We start from the raw sequence: 24,825 nt of genomic DNA, 5'->3' as shown, positions 1-24,825 counted from the left end.
GTTAATAAATATTATGCCCAAAAAATTACTTTGTGAAAAATATATATTACTTTAATTAGATTGTATACACTAATACTTAGAAATACTGTACCAAAACCCGACACAGTTGAAATCAAACAGAAAAATGTTTTCAAAAAATGATTAAAACAATTTGGGTTTGATTTTAAATGTTTGTCTCTTCATTTTTTTGTTGTTAAATTTTAATTAGTTATAAAAAATACTTTAAAATGTATGAAAATTAATCGTCTTCATAGTTTCCTATAAAATTCTGTAGACTCCTTTTTTAATTCAAGATTATAAAATTTTTCGAACAGTTCAGAAAGTTTCAGCATATCCAAAGAGAACAATTCCTACTTGCAGTTCTCACAGCAATTAGTTTCTTTTTCGTCAAGGTCTGGTTTCTTAGGACAAGCGCCTTATCTGGGCGTTAGCGGGACGTCAACGTCCCGCTTACGCCAACAAAATACTGGTTTGTTAGCTCAAAGCCTGGTTTCTTAGAACTAGCGCCTTATCTGGGCGTCAGCGGAAAGTTGAAGTAGAGCTGACGCCAAAAAAATACTTTTTTGTTAGTTCAGCGTGAGCAGTCGGTCCAACGCAGACATTATCTCTCATTGCGCATGCGTTAATAACGTAAACAAATATTTATTTTGAATTTGTATTGATTTTGTTTTTGTCGACCAGTGTTTTAGAGAACAAATAATGACTTTGTCCAAGAAAAAACACATTATAGCTGAGCTAAATGAAGAGTGCTATGTTTAATGAAGAAGCTATGTTTAATGTCAAAATCAAAATCTTGGCTGATTTCAATGTGCTGTTGGATGTTGTCCGCCATTGCTTCTGTGGTTAACGTCACGTTGTAATCCAACTGCAGTTGAGTTGGACGGCAATTGTAGTTCAAGATGAGCGTTCGATGACGTATACTATCAAACTCATAAATGGACCAATCAGAGGTTAGCGCTGATTTCCAGCTGACGGCGTCCTGTCCTAAGAAACCAGGCCTTCAGATTTTCACCGGGAAAAATAATCTCTTATCTTCTCAAGATTGTACTTTTTTACTTTTTTTTTAAACCTTATTTTATTAGTTTTACTACTTTTTACTATTTCGCACTGGATCTTTTGAAACCTGTTGCTTATTCTTAACGATTTTATGGTTTTTACTTTTTCTCACGGCTTATATTTTAACTGATTTTTACTTTTTTAAACTTATATTTTAACTGATTTTTCACTATTTCAGTGCTTTATATTTTATCTTAGAACATTGCCACTGGGTTTTATCTCTATTTTACACTTTAAACTTTTTTCTTTTTGTGTGATACTTATATTGTTACATTGTTTTACCTTTTGCCCATCTTTTACGTAATTTTTTTCGATTGCTTTATTGTTTAACATGTTGTTACTGTGTTAACTTGTAAATTTTAAGGCTAACTGGGGCATTGTGAACCTGCGTGGAGATGTTCATATTAATATCACCAATGTATGTAATGTTTTACATGTTTTGTAGAATAATTTTTCCTGGACTCCCTATAAGGGATGATCCATCGGCAATCGCACTCTAAAGTGGGCTTCCCGGAGCAAATTGTCTTTACTTCAATTTCTTACCTTATTCCTCAGTTGCCATCAATTGTAAATTTTATTTGTATTTTAATAAATGCCATGGGTGTGGCTTAGCCGACCTGGTTGGTTGGCTGTGAGCATGTGCTGATGTGCGCATCGCTATCCTCTCTGGAGGGCTGCTGTGGTGGCGGGTCGTCTTATCTTCTCAAGAAGGATAGAAATTTTTTTTCTTCTTACTTCTCCTTGGTAATTTAGCCATTTCTCCTCCCCTCATCTCCAAACCTTTGATGAAGAATAATCTGCTAATCTGTAGTGTCCCCTGCCATGCTGGAAGTTTTCTGCCTGAGGTATTAGAACTTTTTTACCACAAGAACAGTGTGCTTTCTTGCAGTGACAAACACGACACTATATACTGGCATTCAACGCTGTCTTTCGTAGCTCTGTTCCCAAAGAAAATAAAAAAAGCCGTAGATTAAGTACCTTACACTTGAATCATTGCGATGTTTTTAAACATATAAATATAATCTTGCCGTGAAGAATTATTTGGGTTTGAAAACTGAGAAATAACTTAAATAGTATAAAAGTTATTTAACTTTTTTAAAAATCGCCAATTTGGAGATGTTTTCCCACCTAGATGAAAATTATCAAAATCACTGCCTTTTTCTCAGTTTTTGCAAATTTTTATAATCCCATGTAATGCAGCTTTAAATTAAGTTTTTAAATATTAAGAAAATTAAACCACAAACGCTTTTCATTTTCACAAAACTGGGTCTTTTCTGACGTTTTGCACCCTTTTTAAAATAGGGGTAGACAGCTCGGGCTAAACTTGATTTAACAGTCATGAGTGATAGTTGCAAACTCACAGCAGTTATAAAAATAGCATATTATTTGCAAAAAAAAAAAATCATTTCATATTAAGTAGCCTTCGAAAACAGCATTAAAGTCAAATATTAGCCTCCGGATTCATCATCACAACATTGGAGGAGGTCGATTGCTCATCGATTTATGCAGAACAAGTTTGAAAACTGTACTTGTTACCAAATTAAAGCAAATACTCATCAGTACCGATTGGATGCTCTACCCACCTGAAAGAGATAAATTAAGTATGTTCTTGAAAAAATGCGCTATCATGACTGTTGTATCTGAGGTAATTTATTCTCATAAAAATGCAGGTACACCAACTAAGCGATAGAATCATAGCATGAAAAAAATTCAGTTGCTCAAAAATCCTGAAAATAAAATAAATTCCCCAGGGCGTCAGTGATTGACAGTACTTCTCATCAAGTTGGAGCTCTTAAAGAATTTTATGAATGTACGAGAACAGTGGTTCCCAAATGCTGTTCCGTGGAATCCTAGCGTACCGTAAAGTGTTTCGAAGAGTTAGACATTTTTTTAAACACTAATGTTTTTTCGGGACCTGGTATTAAGTTTATATCCAATTAATAATCCTTTATTTATTTAATATTTACTTCATTTTATGAAATTAATTTATTTAAATGCGTTTGAAGAAAGAAATTTTACAAGAATGTTTTTTTCTGATAACAATAAAATAAATGAATTATGAAAAAGATATTCATTTGGAAAAAAATTCCATTAGTTAATAATTGAATAAAATTGAATAAAAATACCAGAATACAGCAAAAAAGAAGAACGTTTCTTTAATAACTATTCAGCTTATTCATTTTACAGTTTATGCATTAATAAAATCAAGTTAAGAACTCGACTAGATGCCGCTTCAGACCAGTGGATTCAACTGTCTGACGTAAAAACCAATTATAAGACTTGTATTGATGTTGTAGTTGTTGACGTATTGCCTCTTTAGGAAGAGGGGTGCGATTGTTCCTGTTTTCCAGTGGCGCCATCTATTGTCAAGAATTCTACTTCTGTCACACCATACGTCGCACCCGTTTTTAGGGCGGACCCATTCATTCATCCATTCATTCATTCACAGATCGTAATTTTGACCTGAATCAGAGAACGATCGATCTCCAATCCTGTACTCCCAGAGGTATTGATTTCTTATGGGAATATGGCGGACTTTCGCGACTCGACAGATCTAATGTGCATCAGTCATTTTACTACACGGGGAGTCTTCGACTGGCGGGGTTCGAACCCACGAACTCTCACTTGTATTAATAAAACGTTATAATTAAAAAATTGTGTTCTTCACTCATTCACTAAAAATTTTAACAATAATTATTAAAATTTAGATCGTTACATATTTTTAAATTAATTAATTGTCTTTCGTTAATTAATCTATTCGAAACTGCTGATAGAATATTTTCTATAAGTCTCGGGGTTCCACCAAAAGAAGCTCGATCATTAAGGGTTCCGCAGTCGGAAATCGTTGTACTAGACAACGACTCGGGTGCTTTTCAAAAAATTTCCTGAGTTGAATTACGCGAAAGTGCGTTTATAGGATTGCAAGTAGGAACGGTTATCACACTTCAAAGACTTGCTGGCATGGTTGGCATTTGTAGCCAATTTCTTTGATAATTATGAACATGAGGACTATGCTAATATTCTTAAGAAGTGTGGTGTGCTAAGAGTCACTCTTAAAATTCATATCCTGGATACACATCTTTACTTTTATCCATCAAAACTAGGTTCAGTCAGTGAACCTTTTCACCCAACCATCTAGGGGATATTGGTGTATAAGAAATGATGGAGTTCAGAAATATTGGGTGACTACTGCTGGGTACTCCAAAAAGACATGGCAAATTCTTACCACCAAACTCACATATACAGTCAAAATATTCAAACCAAGCGCACCTTATGTAAAGGAGATATTTTCACTGCGCATTTAATCATTACTACAGATTTCTGTATACAGTGAACTCTCACTTATGCACCGGTGAAAGAGGCGCATAAGTGAAAAACTTCAAAATTCTAAAACGCAACGTAAATTGCAGTGACAATATGAATAAATATGTTTCTAAAGATTAAATGTTAATATTTATATTGTTTTGGTATTTAGTAACATAATCATACAAAGAAAAAATTTAACATACCTTAAGACAATTTATTTCCTTACAAAATAATCTTAATACATGTTTGTATTTGTCAAAATTAAATTGTAAATAGTCACAAATAGTGTCTAAAGCTTCCAATACTGTTGTGTGATTTGGAGGAACTTTATCATCCTCGTCAGTATCATCCACCACATTCTCATCGTCCACAAGTTTTAGTTAGATATAAATAAACACTTCTTCACAAAAAATTTGAGTTTTATGGGAGGGGGTGAAACATCACATGATAAATTTCTAAGAAAAGTACTGGACGTCATAATATGCTGCACGATAAGTTGTTCGATTACTAATGTCACTAAACAGATCACCTCCTTTTATTTACTTATAATGTCCATCTGACTGCAAGTAAGTGATCGCGGTCTCTTTCTTCTTTCGTATTCCAGGTGTCTTTTTTTCTCTCTAGAAAACAGCATGGGAGTAAAACTAACCGCCGGACAAGAGGAATGGTCATTTTCTAAAAGATGAATGGGCTTTCATTGTTGTTGGAGTAACAGATAAGACATCCTATTCAAAATTCTAGAAAGAATGTCTTTCCAGAAACAGCAAAAATGAGAAGGTCACAGGGGGGAAGCAAATTCAGTAGGATCTAACAACATATATTTCTTTTCATCTGTAACAAGGATTGCTTATTTGCTTCATTTTTAATTTAAAAGATTTTTTTTTAAATAAGAAAAAATATTTAAAGGATTAAAAAATTAAAATGTTAGCCTAAAATTTCGGCGTATAATTGAAAAATTTATATTTAGAGTGACGCATAAACGAAGGATGTTTATCAGTAGTTTCCTATCTAATGTACTGGGACCTATAAAAATCGTCGTATAAATGAAAAAGGTGCATAAAAGAGGTGGTGCATAAGTGAGAGGTCACTGTAGTTTGAATATTGCTATGTGTAATCTCGCTATCTTTTAAGCTAAAGCTATGTTCATTCAATAATAAATAATTCTTCTGCAATAAAAATGGTTATAAGAATATAATGATGATGAAAAGTGGTAGGCAATGCTTACATATATTTAATCGGCTTGTCGTAGAAAAGGGTGTGGATACCAACATATTAACAATATTTTTTTTAAAAAATTATTTATCAATTTAATTAGTCAAATAAAAAATTTTTTAAACATAAGGATATTTTTAGTAAATTCTACTGATCCTCCATTTATGTCATTTAGGGCAAAAATACTACATCAAAAGTTTAACGAAGAAAATTAGATAAAAAATAAGATTAACATGAAATAAGATTAATAAGAAATAACGACATTTCAAAATGCAGCACAGAGTGGTTCTTTAACATGGCATACAATTAACATTAAGAAAAAACATACCAAAAATGAAAATTTATGATAAATTATTTATCTGATTTAAGTAATATAAATTTTTAATTTAAAAAAAAGTACCCACTCTATATTTTTCGAACTTTTTAAATTGATAAAAATAATTTTTTTTATCTCATGATTTTTAAAAAAAAGTTTTCAATATTTTTTTTCCTTATTTACGGCAATCATAATTTAATGTATTTTTTTCCGTTCCCCAAACTTAAAACTGAAGTTTCTGTAAAACTTAATCACGCTAATAAAGGTCGAATACTTTAATTTGTTTGTATCAAATGATGAAAGAGACATTTGACTTTAAGGTTCTTCTATGGATTAGTTTCTCAAACTTGTTATATGTTTTCATTATGTAGAACTTATAAGAGACAAAAAGAAACATTTATCCTAATATTTGTCTGATTATTGAACGTCTTTTTACGGAGATTATTAGAATGTTACAATGAATGCTTCACAAGTGCGAAAAGACATATTATTGCGCATGCGTGTTTGTTATGAGAAAATCGTTTGACTAAGAAGTTGTCTTCACTTGCAAGCTTGTTTCGTGACAGAGAAGTTGTTGGGAAGTGAAGTTTGAGATTTACGACGAAGATTAATCCCCGATCAGGTAAGTTGCTTATCATTTAAATTTACTAGAAATTTGAGTTTCTAGATAGGGTCAAAAAGTTTGAAATTATTGTAAAATATTTAACTATTTAATGTTTAATAATTTAAAATCATAATTTAAAATTTTAAGTATTTTATTATATAATGCTAATAATAGAATTCAAGATTATGAATTGAGATAGTACTTATTAAGTTCATATCAGTTATTATTCAATGTGTTATTTTTTTACGATAATTTATTTACTTTTCAAGCGGAGACAAGTTGCTATTAATTTAAATTGCAATATGATTTGATAAATAACCTATAACAACAAATTACTGAAAATTACGTATTGCGTATATTTTTTTGTGTAATGTTGATTATAAATTTTTTTTACAAAAAATTCTACCTTTAATTAAATACATGTTAATTGTTGTTTAAGATATTATTTTTATACAATAGTATTATTTGTTTACTTTGTGAGGAGAGTTCATCTAAATTTACTATTTATATGTTAATCTTTGATAAAGGATAACATATTGAAAGTATATCATTTTCATTTATAAAAATTTAAGAACGAAATTACAAAAAAAATAAATAAAATAAATTAAAGTATTTCTATTTGAGTTCATACCAATATTCATTTAAGATATCATAAATTATAAAAACTGTTTTTATTTACCAATTAAGCAGTCAATTTGCCCATTATCTGAACTTACTGGCAATTTGTTTCTTTTTATTGTTGGTTAATATGGCGCAACAAATTAAAATTACCGAAGAGCTTTTTCTAATTATTTACATGATTATGATAAAACTGAGATAATAATTTTGATGAAATTCATACTATTTTGGATATTATTTTTTATTCATAATTGAGTAATAATAATTTATGGGATAAATTTTTACCTGCAGTTAATTTATTGGAAACAAAGATTGATGAATCTAATTAAAATCTTCTGAAGTATGGGAAAAGGAAATCACTTACATTTTTCGATAGTTTGTTTAAATTAGAAATATTTTATTCAGCTTAAAGATTTGGTAATTAAACTGCAAATCCCGAAACCTTGTTCATATATATAAATATGTAAAAAAGACTTAATTTTTATAGTGAAAGCTATTATAATTTTTATTGTGAAAGCTATTATATACAGGAAGATTTAACAAATAGATCGTAGTAAAAATACAGAGGAATATATAGTGTTTAGTTCTTTAACGCTGTTAAAGAATTTTAAAAAATGGATTAATTTTATATGGGTTTTATTTAAAATATCATTTTCTTAATTATTGAAAATCAAATTCCTTTTAAAAAACATTTTAATCTCTTTCTTACTTTAATGGAAATAAATATTGGTAATCGTGATGAAAATTTTTATTAGATTAAAATTTTTGATAGTTTGTTTAAATTATCAATATTACTTTCAGCGTATTAATTTAATAACTAAACGGTAAATGATTGCTTTTTTAAGCTTATATTTCAAAAGTATATGTTTGTATTTAAAGCTGTTACAAATACGCCATCTTAAAAAAAAAGGGTCGTTAGCATAAAGACTAAAGAATACTGGAAAACTCTAAGCAATAGGAACATCATGTACTGTTAAGTAGGAATACGAATTACAGCATCGATTTCCAGATTACTAGTTCAGTATTTAAATGTCTATATTAATTCATTTCAAAAATTTGCTGAAATAATGTTAATAGTATATCTTTTAAATATTTATTTTAATGTAATCTCAATATATGATAATATCAATATATATGAAGATTTTTCTTTTCTATTTTGTGCTTAACCGTCCAACAATTAAGATCATTGGAAGATGCTGTAATGCATAAAATAATAAATAAAAAAAAAATGTTTTAATAACGGTTGAACTAATTATTAAGGTGGAACTCGGTTATTAGACTGAAATATAGAAGATAGAACGCAAGTATTTATTAAACATGAAGTATGACAGAAAAAGAAATAATATATTTTTCAGTTGTTTTAAAAGTAAAGTACTTTTCTTGGTTCTCAACATCCTCCCCACCCTGGTCTATCTCCAAAGGAATGACCAATAGCAGAAGACTCGATAAGATCTTGTCCCTGCACTTCAAATGAACAGTTCTCACAACTCCATCTCGCCCAGGTATTAGTTTGAGAGCAAGAGCTTTTTCCCACATTTGGCAAGGACGAAGCTCTTCCTTGAGAATTACTACTAAGTTTTTATTAAACATGAAATATGACAGAAAAGGAATAACTTCTTTTTCGGTTGTTTTAAAAATAAAGAACAGTCAGTGAGCGTTTATGCGAACCTACTACTCTTGGTTCTACACAATAATGTTTCGATTTTTAAGTAATAACATGTAATCTTAAAGATTCATGACTCTAATCTTAAATGTGCTAATTAAATTATGTATACATGAATTTAACACAAATAACTGGATAAAAATTTTTTTCTTCTTTTTATCGGAATTTAAATCTTTATATTGTTGAAGGTGGGTAACCACAATATGAGTAATATGGTACCGGAATTATTTTACCTAGAATAGAATTCGGGAGTTAAACACCCTTAATGTTTATTTTATTTTTTTCACTTTTCCTATTTTTTTTTGCCATTTTTTAAGATAATCAAATGGGTTTGTCGCATATTTATAAAACTTGTTTATCTAATATTTTATTGAAAATAGTTACTAATAATTATTGTTTTTCATTATTTAGTGTTTTAATAATGGGGTGAATAATTGAATTTATTTTCATGCAAATCGTTATGCAAATATATTTTTTATCAATTGAATAGGCATCTACATAATTAGTTTATAAAAAGATATTTCAGTGAGTAAAGAAATTGATAAGATTATTTCTTACGTTTTATTATTTGACATTTGGCTTAATAGTTACGACGAAGAGAAATGAAATGTAGGTTAATAAAACTTTGTACATCGCTTAAAATTATGTGACTCTAAATTGAACGTTTTGGACAAAACCAGTGAAATTGTTTCTGAGTAATAAAATAATCAAGTAATCGAAGTTTAAACTTCTTCTTTCTCAATATTCATTCTACTGATTTTGTAGGAATTTTTTGATTTTTTTCCCTTTAATATTAAATAGTTTAAAATAGCGTAACAATTTGTCAACTTTACAATTAAACTGTTTTCTATCTATTAGTAAATGAAATAATAAGCAATTCAAAAAATTTTAATTTTTTATTGAGTTATTTTTGGAGAAATTTCTTTTTGTATTACTTATTCGACTATTATAAATAACTAGTGGGCTGCGCCCCCCTGCTCGCTAACGCTCGCCAACCCCCGAAAATTGCTACGCAATCTTATATGGTTTGCTTCGCTCGCTACTAACTTAGGTGCATTCAAATGCACAAAATTCAAAGAATTCAAAACAATCATTCAAATCCATATAACAACTTTTTTTTTAAAAAAAAATTACATCTTTTTAGTGAATACTAGGTCATTAAAATAAATTTGAATTCAAATAAAGACTCAATGACTGAGACTCATTTTTCAATGAATAACTAATAACAATAATAAAGCAAATAAATTCGTGATATAAATCAAAAATCGTCAAATAAATTCGTAATATATAAATTCGTGAAAAAAAAGCGCTTTCGACAAAATACTAAAATAGAGATCTATCGACAAAGAGTACTCACTTCTGCCTAGCTTAATATTATGAGATTGCCGCAGCTGAACTGTTATTTCAGTTTCCGTTTTTAAAAGCGCTACATGTTGAGCCATCTGAGCTAGATTTGGCATGTGTCATTTTTAGCGGCTATCATTGGTCGATTTTCTAGCGTTGCCATTCGGGGAGTTGTAATGAGGCTTTTTTTTGTCGCCGTGTAAGAGAAATATATATGTTTTCCGGCAAAGTATGAAATCCGGCATTGTATAGAATGACTAGGCATTGTATAGAATGCCTAAAATTAGCCGGCAAAGTATGAAATGATTTATATTTCACACATTGCCTAGGCATTCTATAGAATGCCAAATGAGAAACCGGTAAAGTATAAAATACATCTCCGATTCGTCAAAATGTCATTCAAAAATGACAAATTCCAAACGTCATCCGATTTGATATTAATTTATTCGTGGATATAATTACATTTATTCGTTATTTTAATACTTACTGACGATAGATTACATTTATTCGATATTTTAATACTTACTGACGATAGATTAGAAGAAACATCAGTGTAGGGTATACCGGGCAAATATATATCGGGCAATGGCACTTGACCTTAAAAAACATCAGTGTAGGATATATCGGGCAAATGTATACCGTGCTGTGGCACTTGACCTTAAAAAAACATCAGTGTAGGGTAAACCGGGCAAATGTATACCGGGCAATGGCACTTAACTATACCTAGTATGACTAGGCCTTTGGTAAATGTCCGAAATATATACTAGGTCTAGTTAAGTGCCACTGCCCAATATATCCTACACTGATGTTTTTTTAAGGTTCAGTGCCACTGCCCGGTATACATTTGCCCGGTATACCCTACACTGATGTTTTTTTAAGATCAAGTGCCATTGCCCGGTATATATTTGCCCGATACTCCAAACACTGATGTTTCTTCTAATCTATTGTCAGTAAATATTAAAATATCGAATAAACGTATTTATATCCACTAAATTAATATGAAATCGGATGTAATAAATATTTCGGACATTCACCAAAGCGACTATGTGATTGTCAACATTCACCGGTGAAAGTCAACAATCACCGATTTCGCTCATTCGCAGTAACATGCACATCATTTACATAATAACCTCATCAGGACGTTTATTTCATACTTTGCCTAAATAGCATCCGGCGTTGTATAGAATGCCTAAGCATTCTATACAATGCCTAGGCAAAGTATGTAATACTTCTCACATTTCATACTTTGCCTAAAAACGTCAGGCATTCTATACAATGCCTAGTGATTCTATACAATGCCGGCGTTTCATACTTTGCCGGTAACATATATATAGATTCGTGGTGTAAATAGTTTTAGACATTTAGTGCTATGAACAAAACCTAAATTATACATAATGATAGTCAAAAAAATTGACTATATAAATTTTTTTTTTTAGATGACCTATATTTAGATTATTTTTTCCAGATTGAGGCAAATACACGCTAAGATCAAAATTTCAAATCGGTCGATTCTAAATTCAATATATTTATTCAGAGATATATTCGTGAAAAGATACAACTTACAAAATTTCACTAAAGGTACTTAAAATATTTAAAGCTTCTAAACTATTTCCGGGTTCAATCTCTTTCGATTTTTCACCTACTTCAAAAAACTCATTTCATGTGTCGAAATAGTAATATGTGCTTTTTTCTTACTATTTCCCCGTTTTTTCTCTTTCTTTAAAACATGATACGTGAGGCCTTGTAGCTTTTTACCACTTACTATAAGGGGGTATTTACATCCCTGCCAACTTTTAATCCCTTCCATTATGATTTTTCCCAGTGGTAGTAAAATGGAATTAAAATTTCAATTGTAAGCAAAAAAAATACGTTGTGTTTGAAGAAACATCAGCTGACAACCATGATAGTAACACATATTAATATATATGCTTAATTTTTTTAAGAATAGTGGTGATCAAAATCATTTAAAAATTAAGTTTATAAAAGAAAATATAGTATATATTTACTACCACTTTAAATATGAAAATACAATTTTACGCCAAATGCGTAAAAGTTGGCAGGTATGTATTTATAGCAAGTCGAAAAACTGCGAATAGGTAAATAGTTTTGTTTATTAGGTTCTCAATTTCTTGTATAACAGTATAAACGTTTACACTATTAGTAACATCCAAAATTACATTGACTGTCAATTAAATTACAATATTCTTCATGGTTCTACAAGTTTATCTTTCAAAAATAAAATGCATTTATTAGACATTTAATGACACAAAATATATAAAATGTGAAATTCAAATCATCTCTCCTATTAAATTTACTTTCTACGCAATCAAAATTAAATTTTATCGTTATTTTGAGAAAAGATAAAAATTAAATATTAGAAGAAAATTTTCAGCAATTAATCATTACTATTATAAGGTTTAGCTTCGTTGCTTTCCTACTGCACATGGCCGGATAATTAATATTAAAAAGAACAGATTTTATTCACACTTTTGGCATATCTCAAGAAAGGAAATTCTTTTCTCATTAAATACTGCGTTATTTTTAGAAAAGAGACAAATAATTTAAATTCATGAGTCTTCAGAAAGTTAGAATAAAATTTACAAATCATTATTTGAAGTATTTTAGTATTTTTAAGTCAAAACAGTATGCCTTATGCAATAATCCATGTCCAAATGTAATACAATATATTCTAAAATGATTAAAGTGATAGTACTTATGGACTACGTAAAATACGAAATTATACTTATGTTTTAAATTAACTTTATAAGTCCAATTTGTTATTTTTTTTAATACATCATTCTATCTTATGAGGACTGATAACTTTTGAATTCGCAAGTTCATAAATTATAATATCATCACAGAAGATCGATGAAAATATTAGTAAATGGGAATAGGGCAATTATTATTAATAATCGCTATTTTTTTATATTTTAATAGTCGGATTAATCGAGGGAATTGGGTGCTTTCACCGTTCGCTGATGTTAAATTTCACTGCCCGGTATTGTAACTATAAACTGTATAATATAGGACGCACTTGGCGAAACAATGTGATAAACTGCTTAATGTTTGAGCCGGTGCGGTTTGAGATATATATTTCAAACAATTCTTATTTGAAATCACTGCTTTTGTTTAATTTTTAGAAACATCTGGTTGACCCTGTTTTATTTAATACTAGTGGGCTGCGCCCCCTGCTCGCTAACGCTCGCCAACCCCTGAAAATTGCTACGCAATCTTATATGGTTTGCTTCGCGTACCAAGATCGCTACTAACTTAGGTACATTGCAAATGCACAAAATTCTAAGAATTCAAAACAATCATTCAAATCCATGTAAAAAAATTATATCTTTTTAGTAAATACTAAGTCATTAAAATAAATTTGAATTCAAATAAATGACATGTAATTCGTTAAACCTATTAGAAATGTGCTATAGTATGATTCGTGATATAAATCAAAATTCGTCATATATAAATTCGCGAAAAAAAGCGCTTTCGACAAAATACTAAAATAGAGATCGATCGACAAAGACTACTCACTTCTGCCTAGCTTAATAGTATGAGATTGCCGCAGCTGATGCTCTCTGGTTATTTCAGTTTCCGTTTTTAGAAGCGCTATATGTTGTCACCTCAGATAGATTTGGCATGTGACATTTTTAGCGGCAATCATGGGTCGATTCGCCGTGTAACAGAAATAGTAACGTAAACAAAACAAAGCAAACGTTGCCACCGGCGGAAAAGAAATGCAGCCAAAATTTGGGAGCCACGTAAGAGAATTATATATATATTAGATATTTAGATCTATTGTGCATGTAGCTGATCGTTAAGTTCTAAATCATTTAACAGATCTCTTTAACTGTAATTTATAACAGTATATTAATGTTATTTGCTCAAAAATAATAATTGTTAGACCACCTTTCTAAATAACTTTATCTTAAAATGTAAGGCAGATTTACATTATAATACTAATAAGAAAACAGCAATTCTCTTAGTTTTAAACTCTTGAATTAAAAGCGTAATAATAGCAGTACAGGAAAATAACTTTAAGTTAGGGATTCAAAAATATTTAAAGAAAAGCATGACTTTTATTAATTTTATGCTGACTACAACCAAAACAATAAGGAGACGAATGAGGAAAAACTGGATCACACCACGTGATTTTCTGGCCAATAAAAATGCACTGACAACAATGGAAAACTGCGACACCATCATTAGAATTTTATATATAGTAAGAAAATTACTGCTCTATTCTCGATTTCTTTATGAAATTAAAAAAGGATTATTGAAATTTAAAAAAAGGATTATAAAGGATTGTGAGAATATTTCTTTCGATTGAAAGTGAATAAGTTTAAGAAAGATACATTAACGTTGAATAATTCCGAAAATGTATCATTAAAGTTCAATGTAGGTATTAAAAAAAAATCTTCATTTTAGAATACTCTTATACGTTTTATTGTCTCATTGCTTTAAAACATGTTTTTACTGCTTTTAAAAGGCAGATGTATTTTAATAAAAAGTGTAATCACTTAATATAAAATTCTTATTAACTGAAATTGGAGTCTTTAATTCAATTTTACAGCATTTTAATAGTTATTGTGACTGAATAATTCAGTAATTAAATTAAAATTGAATATTATTGACTATTTTATTCATATTTGTGGCTATAATAATAATATTTTTAACTGCACATTTTTTCCAATTTCGGTTTAATCTTAAAAACGTCTTGCAACCAAATAGTTTTGTAATATATAGAAAAAAAGTTAAATTAGTTTACCTTCTCTTTAAATTCATTTTTCTAAGATAACTTTATTTACCTTATAAATGTATAATCTATATTGTGCAGAAATATTAGCTTTTTTATATTTATATTTAAACAGTAATATTTATATTATATAAGTTGGCATAATTTTAATACATGTGAATTGTAATATGAAAGTGAATTTAGCATTTAAGGGGTCCAAACTTTGGATCACTCTTCTGATCAAACTATGGGGATCATATTTCCCAGGTTGATGCTATCCCCTATATTTTGGGGATCAGAAATCTAAAACCGTTTAAAAAAATGTGTGTTTATTCAGAGAAAGTAAGTTTTTATGCCTGATTTCGTAATTTAAAATATCGCCTGTACGAGGGTTGCTATTTATATTTCTGGCCTTGGCAACAGTAAGTGTTGCTAGGCGACCGCAGACGATTTTAATCGAAAGTTCGATATTTTTAAACATAAATTCAGCAGGCGATTTACCATTATAGCTTCATTTGTGTTGTTGACAGTAAATTGAAAAGTTCTTCTCTTTCAAAAAATGGAATTGAATCGTGAACATTTTCGTGCCATTATTTTTCATAACTTTCGACGTGGATTGTCAAGACAAGAGTGCTTCAATGAACTTAATTCTTTATTCAGCGATAAAGCGCCATCCTACAGTACTGTAAAATTGGTATAACGAATTTAATCGTGGCCGATGTTCGATCCAGGACGAATCCCGTGCAGGTAGTCCAAAATCCGTTGTTGTGCCAGAAAAGATCGATGCTGTGTGTGAAATGATAAAACAAGATTGTCATGTGACATACCGTGAGATAGAGGCGTCTTTGGACATTAGTATGACTAGCATCAATAAAGTATTGCATGAACATTTGAGCGTAAAAAAAATTTGTTCGCGTTGGATCCCGCATAATCTCACAAACGCTCAAAAAAAGGCTCGTGTCGATTGGTGCAAGGAAATGTTGGAAAAATACGTTCAAGGTACATCAAAGGCTGTGTATAACATCTACACAGGTGACGAATCATGGATCTATGCATATGAGCCGGAAACAAAACAGCAATCAACTGTATGGGTCTTCCAAGACGAGGCAAAACCAACTAAAGTTGTTCGAGGAAGAAGCACATCGAAACAAATGATTGCCTGTTTCTTCGGCATTAACGGTCATGTGGCAACAGTGGCGTTAGAGCAACGCAGGACGGCCAATTCTGAATGGTACACGACCATTTGTTTGCCAGAAGTCATCGGAGAAATTCGAAAAAAGCAGAAGAACAGGCGAATCATTCTTCATCATGACAATGCGAGCTCTCACACATCGACTCAAACAAAGGCATTTCTGACGGAGCGAAAGATCGAACTGATGGGTCATCCACCGTACAGCCCTGATTTGGCACCCAATGACTTCTTCTTATTCCCACACATCAAAAATAAATTACTTGGACAACGATTTTCGACCCCCGAAGAAGCGGTTGATGCATTCAAAACGCATGTTTTGGAGTTACCTCAATCGGACTGGAAAAAGTGCTTTGAAAATTGGTTCAAACGCATGCAAAAGTGTATTGATCATCATGGAGAATATTTTGAAAAACAATAAAACCAATTTCGATCCTACATATTTGTTTTTTTATTATTAGGCCAGAAATATAAATAGCAACCCTCGTACTTATTAATTAACAAATTTGAGGTCACCTCCTTGAATCATTAAGATTGAATCCTAGAACGTGAAAAGCCGATCATTAAATCAAAAGTTATTCAGGGTGGTCCGTTTATTTTTTTGCACATTTTACATAAGTACATGTATGCATTGTACATGCATATATTATAAATACTCACATACATACTAATTAAAAAATTTAAATTACTTTAGAGTCTATAAAAATCATCCCAACTGATATCATTATGTGTAAAAAAAAATTATCAATTATAAATGTTCAAGCTATTTTAAAAAAATAAACAATTATGTTTTTTGCTGAGGTTTGCATTTAAGATGAGAAGAGGTTTGTTTCTTTGAGATGCTTGTTTCTTCTACAATAATTTTCTAAGAGTAAATCATTTTTAGGGCACTCTCAACTTAACATGAGGTTATATCGTCAAAAAGAGCTCTCTAAATTAGAGCTTCACATAAATATATTTGGAATGCATTTGAATTTACTTATTTGTTTTGCAAAATTTTTTGCTTTGATATTTTTTTGTGTTTTTTTTTATTTGATCTTTTCCGCATTTAGTGCAGATGTGTGAGAGGGAGATTTGGAAGGAACTCTCCTGAAGGTTTCCTCGGTCACAAAGTTTATGGGGAAAAATTTAGTTCCTAAAGTGGCCGCTACACGGAGGTCGCTACTGGTCTTTCCAGGAGGTTTCACTGCTATATATTATGATCCTGATGTTGCGTACCACAAGTTCGGAAGGTTTGAAAGATATTTTCTAAGAGATTTAGTGACCTAAATGGAGACAGCAAGGTTTAAAAGATAATTTCATCTCTATAAGTGGCAGAATTTCATATTTAAGTGTTTAATACGAAACTAAAAACTGTTTAAAATTTTATGTCATATTGAAACTAAACTGTAGATAAAATTTTTTATCAGAAATAATACAGAAATTGAAGGTTATATACAAATCCGTTGGTAAAAATTTTTGCAAAACGTGGAAATCATGTTTCTCTCTCTCTTTTTTTTGAACTAATAAAGGTTAATTTTCTTTTATAACCATCGTTGAACAGCCGATCCAATTTTTGAGTTTACGACTACTAAAACTCCGTAGCCTAGTAATTTTGAATCAAATCCAGAAGACAAGAGAACTCCTGGCTCAAGTATTGGGAGAAATTTGCCTTCATGGAGGACTTTTTGATGGAGCTAACCTGCATTTGCGTTACATGGAGAAGAAGACCACGAGAACCTCCCATGGTTTGTCTGGCGGGAAGGGAACTCTAACCCATGATCCGCCTACCACTGAAGGCCTGGTTTCTTAGGACAGGACGCTGTCAGCTGGAAATCAGCGCTAACCACTGATTGGTCCATTTGTGAGTTTGATAGTATACGTCATCGAACGCTCATCTTGAACTACAATTGCCGTCCAACTCAACTGCAGTTGGATTACAACGTGACGTTAACAACAGAAGCAATTGCGGACAACATCCAACAGCGCATTGAAATCAGCCAAGATTTTGATTTTGACATTAAACATAGCTTCTTCATTAAACATAGCACTCTTCATTTAGCTCAGCCATAATGTGTTTTTTCTTGGACAAAGTCATTATTTGTTCTCTAAAACACTGGTCGACAATAACAAAATCAATACAAATTCAAAATAAATATTTGTTTACGTTATTAACGCATGCGCAATGAGAGATAATGTCTGCGTTGGGCCGACTGCTCACGCTGAGCTAACAAAAAAGTATTTTTATGGCGTCAGCTCTACGTCAACTTTCCACTGACGCCCAGATAAGGCGCTTGTCCTAAGAAACCAGACCTTGAGGATATTTCACGCCAGCACTATGGTCTGTGCAAGCCGAAATTCGTATCGACCAGCTACTGTCGGGATTCGATGGGCCGCATTAAAGATTTGAGCATTGCTCTGCTTAAATGTGCAAATGATAGCGAGGACTTAAAGTATAATAGAACCAACTGGTTATTATAGCTCTGTGATTGAAACAAATTTGCATAAAAACATTGGAAAATCTCAGACTATTTCACTAGCATTACATTGACAGATATGAAAAAAGAAAGAATGAGGCAAGATTCTGATGAATGGATGAAGCTAATATTGAAATATACGAGTTTACAATTCCCTCTGGCTCGTATATTAGATTTTGAAAAACTGGCTGGGAACATCTTCAATAAAAAAAGAAGTCTCAAATTGCTGCTGTCTCTTATGGACAGCACAAGGAGAGTTTTGTTTGTGGTAATATTGAAAAGAAATACCTGTTCGCAGTATTGAGTCCCTTCTTATTTTCCTCACCAGATGGATTTCTATTATCTTCCTCACCAGATGAAGTTATGCTTTTAGAAATTAAGCTCATTTACAATGTATAGAACTTGAGTGTAGAAAAAATTCAAGCGACTCGTGGCAACAGTTTTTATCTGAAACTCTGTGAAGGACAATGCACCAGCTACTCTTTCATAGGGTTGGTCACACTCACTCATCACTTGTCGAACCCAAAGTGAGATTCATGACCCGAGCGAGATTTGAACTCGCGACCATTGGCTTAGAAGTCGGGCACCCTGACCATTCGGTCATCTGCTTGGTTGAGTAAAAGATAAATACTTAAAGAAGTGCATCTATGTTTTGCTAGGTTATATTTAGCATCTCATAGCTTTATATTTGACTATATCAAATTAAAAAAATGCAATTTAAGTAAATATTTAAAGTAATAAATATTATATTTTCTTTTCATTTTCAAATTATCTCTTATCATTTTATTTAAATTAAATACTGAAGGAATTGTAATAGTAATCATAAAGAGCCCAGCATGAAGTTGCAATGACATTAAACAGTACAGTTAGCTTATTAGTGAAGCGACATTGTATAAAAATGTGTAATAACTGTACAAGTCCACAAGAAACAAACAAGAGAAAAACTTTAGTCTTAGTTTTGCTGTGATTTCAATGATTTCTATTTCACCACCAAGAGCATAAAATCAGAAAGATTATTGTAACGAAAATAGAATGTGGTTCAAACTAAAATGTATAAAGCGTACTCAAACAATGTGTATAACGTACTGAGAGAAATAAAATATATCTGACACAAAAAGAAAGTAGAGTGTTCAAGTAATGCAAATAAGAGCAAAAAAGGAAGGATGAGATTTTTATTTTTTAAATTTAAGCAAACCAATTTTTAAGCATTTATGGAAAATTGAATCATTCTCTCTTTCTATATATATTAAACGTATCTAACTAGCGATAGTGCAAGAAGGAATTTTTTTTAACACTATAATTTGGTCGAAAGTCATGCTGTTTGCGAAATGTTTTTTTTATTTCAATAATTGTTTAAATATTTAATTACTTATAATGAATCTATATATATATATATCTCTTACACTGCGACAAAAAAAAGCCTCATTACAACTCCCCGAATGGCAACGCTAGAAAATCGACCAATGATTGCAGCTAAAAATGTCACATGCCAAATCTAGCTGAGGTGGCTCAACATATAGCGCTTTTAAAAAGGGAAACGGAAATAACCAGAGAGAGCATTCTCACCAAACCGAAATTCACCCTATCAGCTGCGGCAATCTCATACTTATAAATTAGGCAGAAGTGAATAGTCTTTGTCGATAGATCTCTATTTTAGTATTTTGTCGAAAGCGCTTTTTTTCACGAATTTATATATTACGAATTTATTTGCCGATTTTTGATTTATATCCCGAATTTATTTGTTTAATTGCTGTTATTAGTTATTCATTGAAAAATGAGTCTCAGTCGTGTTGTTTCGCTTTAAGATTTTATACTATAGCACATTTCTAATAGGTTTAACGAATTACGTGTCATTTATTTGAATTCAAATTTATTTTAATAACTTTGTATTTACTAAAAAAATGTAATTTTTTTTTTAAAAAAAATGTTATTATATTGATTTGAATGATTGTTTTGAATTCTTAGAATTTTGTGTATTTGCAATGTACCTAAGTTAGTAGCGAGCGAAGCGAGCTTGGTTTACGAAGCAAACCATATAAGATTGCGTAGCAATTTTTGGGGGTTGACGAGCGTTAGCGAGCAGGAGGCGCAGCCCACTAGTATAGTGAAATAAACACAATTGGCATCTAGATTTTCCGTCATTTTAAACACATAGAACGGCTAACTTTGAAATTTCAAAAAGAGAAAAGGTTATGTAGCCAAACATTTAGCCAGTTCTTTTTCTTCACAATCAATAGCTTAATTGCTCAACCCGTGACAGTGATTTCAATGAAAAGTGGCATTTCTTTACGAAAAAAGAAAGACAACAGAGTAACATGAATGGTTCAAAGTAAAAACAAAACAAATTAACGTTCATAAAAAAAAATCTAATTTTACACTTGTCTGCAAGCAGCATTTAATAGATAATTAAAATGGACACCTGAAAGTCAACTACTTTTAAATTTCTTTTTCAACCTGGATGAAATGAAGGCTTATTAAACAGATTGCTTTTCATTAATGTTGATAGATTTATATTCCTATTTATCTAGTAGATAATGATAAATTTTTCTCTCCCCATTTGTATGGGATTTTTAATCATTCGTGATACTATTTCAAAAGGGATAACTGAATTACTGGAGTTTAATTTCTCATTTCATGAAATCGGGCTGTGAGAGTTGTTCCAATATTTAGTCGTAACTCTCCTTTTCTCTTGTTAGCAAAAATAAGCATATTGTATGATTAAGAAATTTTTGTTTTCTTCTTTAAAATTAACTAAAGATTTTTTTCTCTTTTTTGTTAAAAGAAATTTAGAATATTTCGTTTATATTGCAGCCTTGCCCGATAGTTTTCCAAAATTCAAAGAAAAACTTACAAATAAAAGTCACGGTTTAAGTGCATTTGACTGGATGCAGAGTTTTAATTTTAAACAATTACTACCATTTTGCAGAGGGAAAAAATTGTCTGGGCTTAAAATCAGACAATACCGGAATAGCCTGGTTGGTAGGGCAGTGGGTTTTTGTTCAAGAGTTCGTGGGTTTGATACTCGCTGGCCGAATATTTCCCGTGTAGTAAATGGTGACTGATGCACGATAAATCTGTCGAGTCGCAATGTCCCCCATGTTCCCATAACAAATCAATACCTCTGTAGGTACTGATCTAGGAGTTTCCTTATCTTCTGGATTGGTTCAAAATTACAGGGCTATGTAGTTGAACATTAGTAGTCGTAAACTCAAAATTGAGTCTACTGTTCAACGACGAATATATATAAAAAAAAGGGCGCGAGTGCTTAAGGGTAATCCGTGCACTTCACGCCCACTCGCTCCATGAGTACTGAAAACTACGTACTAATTCGAGTTATAATACTAGAGTACCGAATTGAGATCAGATTCATGTGATCTTGGGCGGCTGGAGTCATTTCACATATTATGATTCACTGGGTCATAAAGGTAGAATTGTGTGATCATGATCTTAAAGGGTTTATTATTTAAAAAAGAATTTTAAAAAACATCGCAAATTGTGCTAAATTTTTCCACCTAACATAATTATTAAAAACAATGAATTCTCAATATTTGCAAATTTTTATGATCCCATAGATTTGGAGTAACTTTCCAAACAAGAAATGTTTACCGTGATTAATTATTCATTTTTTTTTATTTAATACAATAAAAAATTGCAAAAAATATATAATTTAATAAAGGAAATTAGCTACGTGTAATTAAATATGAAGTTAGGAAAAATATGTTTAATGTTTCATAAAGAAAAAAGAAAAATCTTCCTTCCAAAACTTCCCTCATTCATCTAATCTAAGTAACAACTGTTGAATTATGTGATAAATAAAATTTAAAATAAAATAAAAAATTCTTTCTTCAAAAATTTATTTAAACTATAAATTAACAAATCTTTCATAGGAACCATTTAAAATAATGCTCTCCCGCAAAAAAGAAAAGAAAAACGTTTCCAATGTTCAGCTAATTTAAAAGTTTTATTGTTAAAATGTACAATAGGTGTTTCATGAAATCATTTAAAGTAAAATAGAAATTCTTGTCCGCCCCCTTAAAAAAGTTTTTTTTTAAAAATGAAGCATAATGAATCTTTCATAAAAACATTTATAAGCAATACATTCCCTTGAATAAAAAAAAGGAAAATAAATATTTCGCACTAAAAAGTCTTCATCTTCTTACCTTCATAGCTTGTAAACTGCTGTTTGTAGAAAATGCAACACCATGAAGGAATCATCAGAATCAAATGAAATTCGCAGCAAATGTCAATTATAGGATATTATGCAAATTAATAAAGTTTCAGAGCCATCGCGCGTGCGTGGCGCGCGCAGCGCCCTCTGAATTGATGCTGAAAGCGTATAAATAAAGTGCTGTAGCGGGACGTTGAAAATAGTCTATGATTATTTGTTAGTGGCAAACGTTTAGTGAGACCTGAGTATGCCTCCACGACGGAAGAATAAGAAATTCAAGCAACTTACGGAGTTTGAACGAGGGAGGATAATCGGCCTTCGAGAAGGAGGATTTTCCTATCGCGCAATAGCAGCTCGTATGCAGCGGAACAGTTCCACAGTGATGCGAGTTTGGAAGCAGTGGACCGACGAGCACCGAACAACTCGAAAAACAGGCACTGGACGACAGAAGGTGACGTCAGAGCGCGATGATCGACACCTGCTCCGCATGGCGGTGAATGATCGCACAGCTTCCTCCAGGCAGCTGGCAGCACATTGGTCTACTGCTACAGGTGTACAATTGTCGGCTTCGTCAATTCGTCGTCGTCTGCTGCGCCGTGGATTGCGTGCAAGGGTGCCATTATACAGGATTCCCCTCACGGCGGATCATCGACGGCTGCGTCGGCAGTGGGCTCTTGAGCACAGAGACTGGCGAGCTGATTGGCACCAAGTTGTCTTTTCAGATGAATCACGCTTCAATTTGTGGACCCATGATGGCCGTGTTCGTGTTAGACGTTATGCCGGTCAACGCTGCCTTCCTGAGTGTATTATTGAACGACATAGTGGTCGAACACCCGGAGTTATGGTCTGGGGTGCGATTTCGTATCATGGACGATCCAATTTGATACGAATTGAGGGTAATCTCAATAGCAACAGATACGTCCGTGAAGTGCTACAGCCCGAAGTCGTTCCTTTCCTTCAAGGCATCCCTGGAGCTATCTTTCAGCAGGATAATGCACGCCCACATGTTGCGCGGACTGTTAGAGACTTCTGTTCAGCACAACGCATGCAACTTCTTCCTTGGCCTGCTTATTCGCCGAATATGTCGCCTATTGAGCACGTGTGGGATATGGTTGGTCGGCGTCTCACTCGTGATCCGCGTCCTGCAGTTTCCAAAGACGAACTTTGGTTGCGCATACAAGCGATATGGAATTCTCTTCCTCAAGCAGATATTCAACATCTGTTTGACTCCATGCCACGTCGTATAGCAGCACTTATTGCAGCGCGTGGTGGCTGCACCAAATACTGATTTCGGACGCTTAATTTGTTTCTTTTGTTTTGAAAATTTCATCATTTATTTGTATCAGTACAAGTCGTTTCTGCATTAAATTTCATTTGATTCTGATGATTCTTTCATGGTGTTGCATTTTCTACAAACAGCAGTTTATAATAAACTATACATATTGAATAAAAAAATACTTTACAGCATCTACTTCAAAATTTAATTATTTTTCATTCTCTATGACAGATAATTCAATGAACAACGTTAATGTTGCCACCAAATTAATATTCTTTAAGTTATCTTGAACTACATGTTTTGTTTATTTTTACTCTTTTAAAGCGTGTTTCGATAAAAGTAAATAATTATACATCAATGAAATGATAAAAATAAAATATTAGCTATGTATTTCAGTACATTAAGGCAAAATTAATGGAACAGTGGTACGAATTAGTTTAGGAGAAGCGTAGCGAGTCGCCATACTCTTATTGTTACCATTGACGCTTGATTAATTTAGGTAATAGATGCAGATTGAAATAAAACGTATAAGATATATGTACTGGAAAGCAAAATTGATGGGGAAAAGATACTCATTGCTTTGGGGAGCCGTAGAAAATCACAGTACGCAGATGGCGCTTAATTAATTTTGGTAATAGCGTATTATTGGTATTATAGTAATTGGTGCAGCCGATACTTTAGAAATAAATGTCTTACGACCCTTTGAAAGGGATGGATATCGGAGAAAATAATTTCATAGTGGTAAATTTTGACTATCATGAGTTGGGTAGCGAGCAGCAGCATCAAGTCAATTGATAATAAATACAGTTAGACACTTATGCAATGGAAACAAAATTCGATTGAACTATTGGTTTCCGCTCAATTTATTTGAAAAAAAAGCAT

At 31.8% G+C, this 24,825-nt stretch overlaps 1 protein-coding gene across 4 annotated transcripts in view; it reads left to right on the top strand.

Moving 5' to 3' along the window:
* Positions 1-6,330: 6,330 nt before the first annotated feature.
* The window catches only part of LOC107451864 (uncharacterized), a 50,225-nt gene continuing 31,730 nt past the window's right edge, over positions 6,331-24,825 (top strand). For 2 of the 4 annotated variants that reach the window (XR_015435413.1, XR_015435414.1), the window contains exon 1: positions 6,393-6,512. The gene's annotated coding sequence lies outside the window, so the exon portion shown is untranslated. Of the gene's footprint in view, positions 6,513-24,825 lie in introns of all 4 variants that reach the window. The other 2 variants (XR_015435412.1, XM_087167552.1) reach the window with 2 other exon arrangements.

This window comes from Parasteatoda tepidariorum, chromosome 7 (genome assembly GCF_982258835.1).
Source record: "Parasteatoda tepidariorum strain Cologne lab strain chromosome 7, Ptep-v5.0, whole genome shotgun sequence".
In the NCBI taxonomy this organism is placed as follows: domain Eukaryota; kingdom Metazoa; phylum Arthropoda; class Arachnida; order Araneae; family Theridiidae; genus Parasteatoda; species Parasteatoda tepidariorum.
This window is presented reverse-complemented; position numbering and strand designations above follow the sequence as displayed.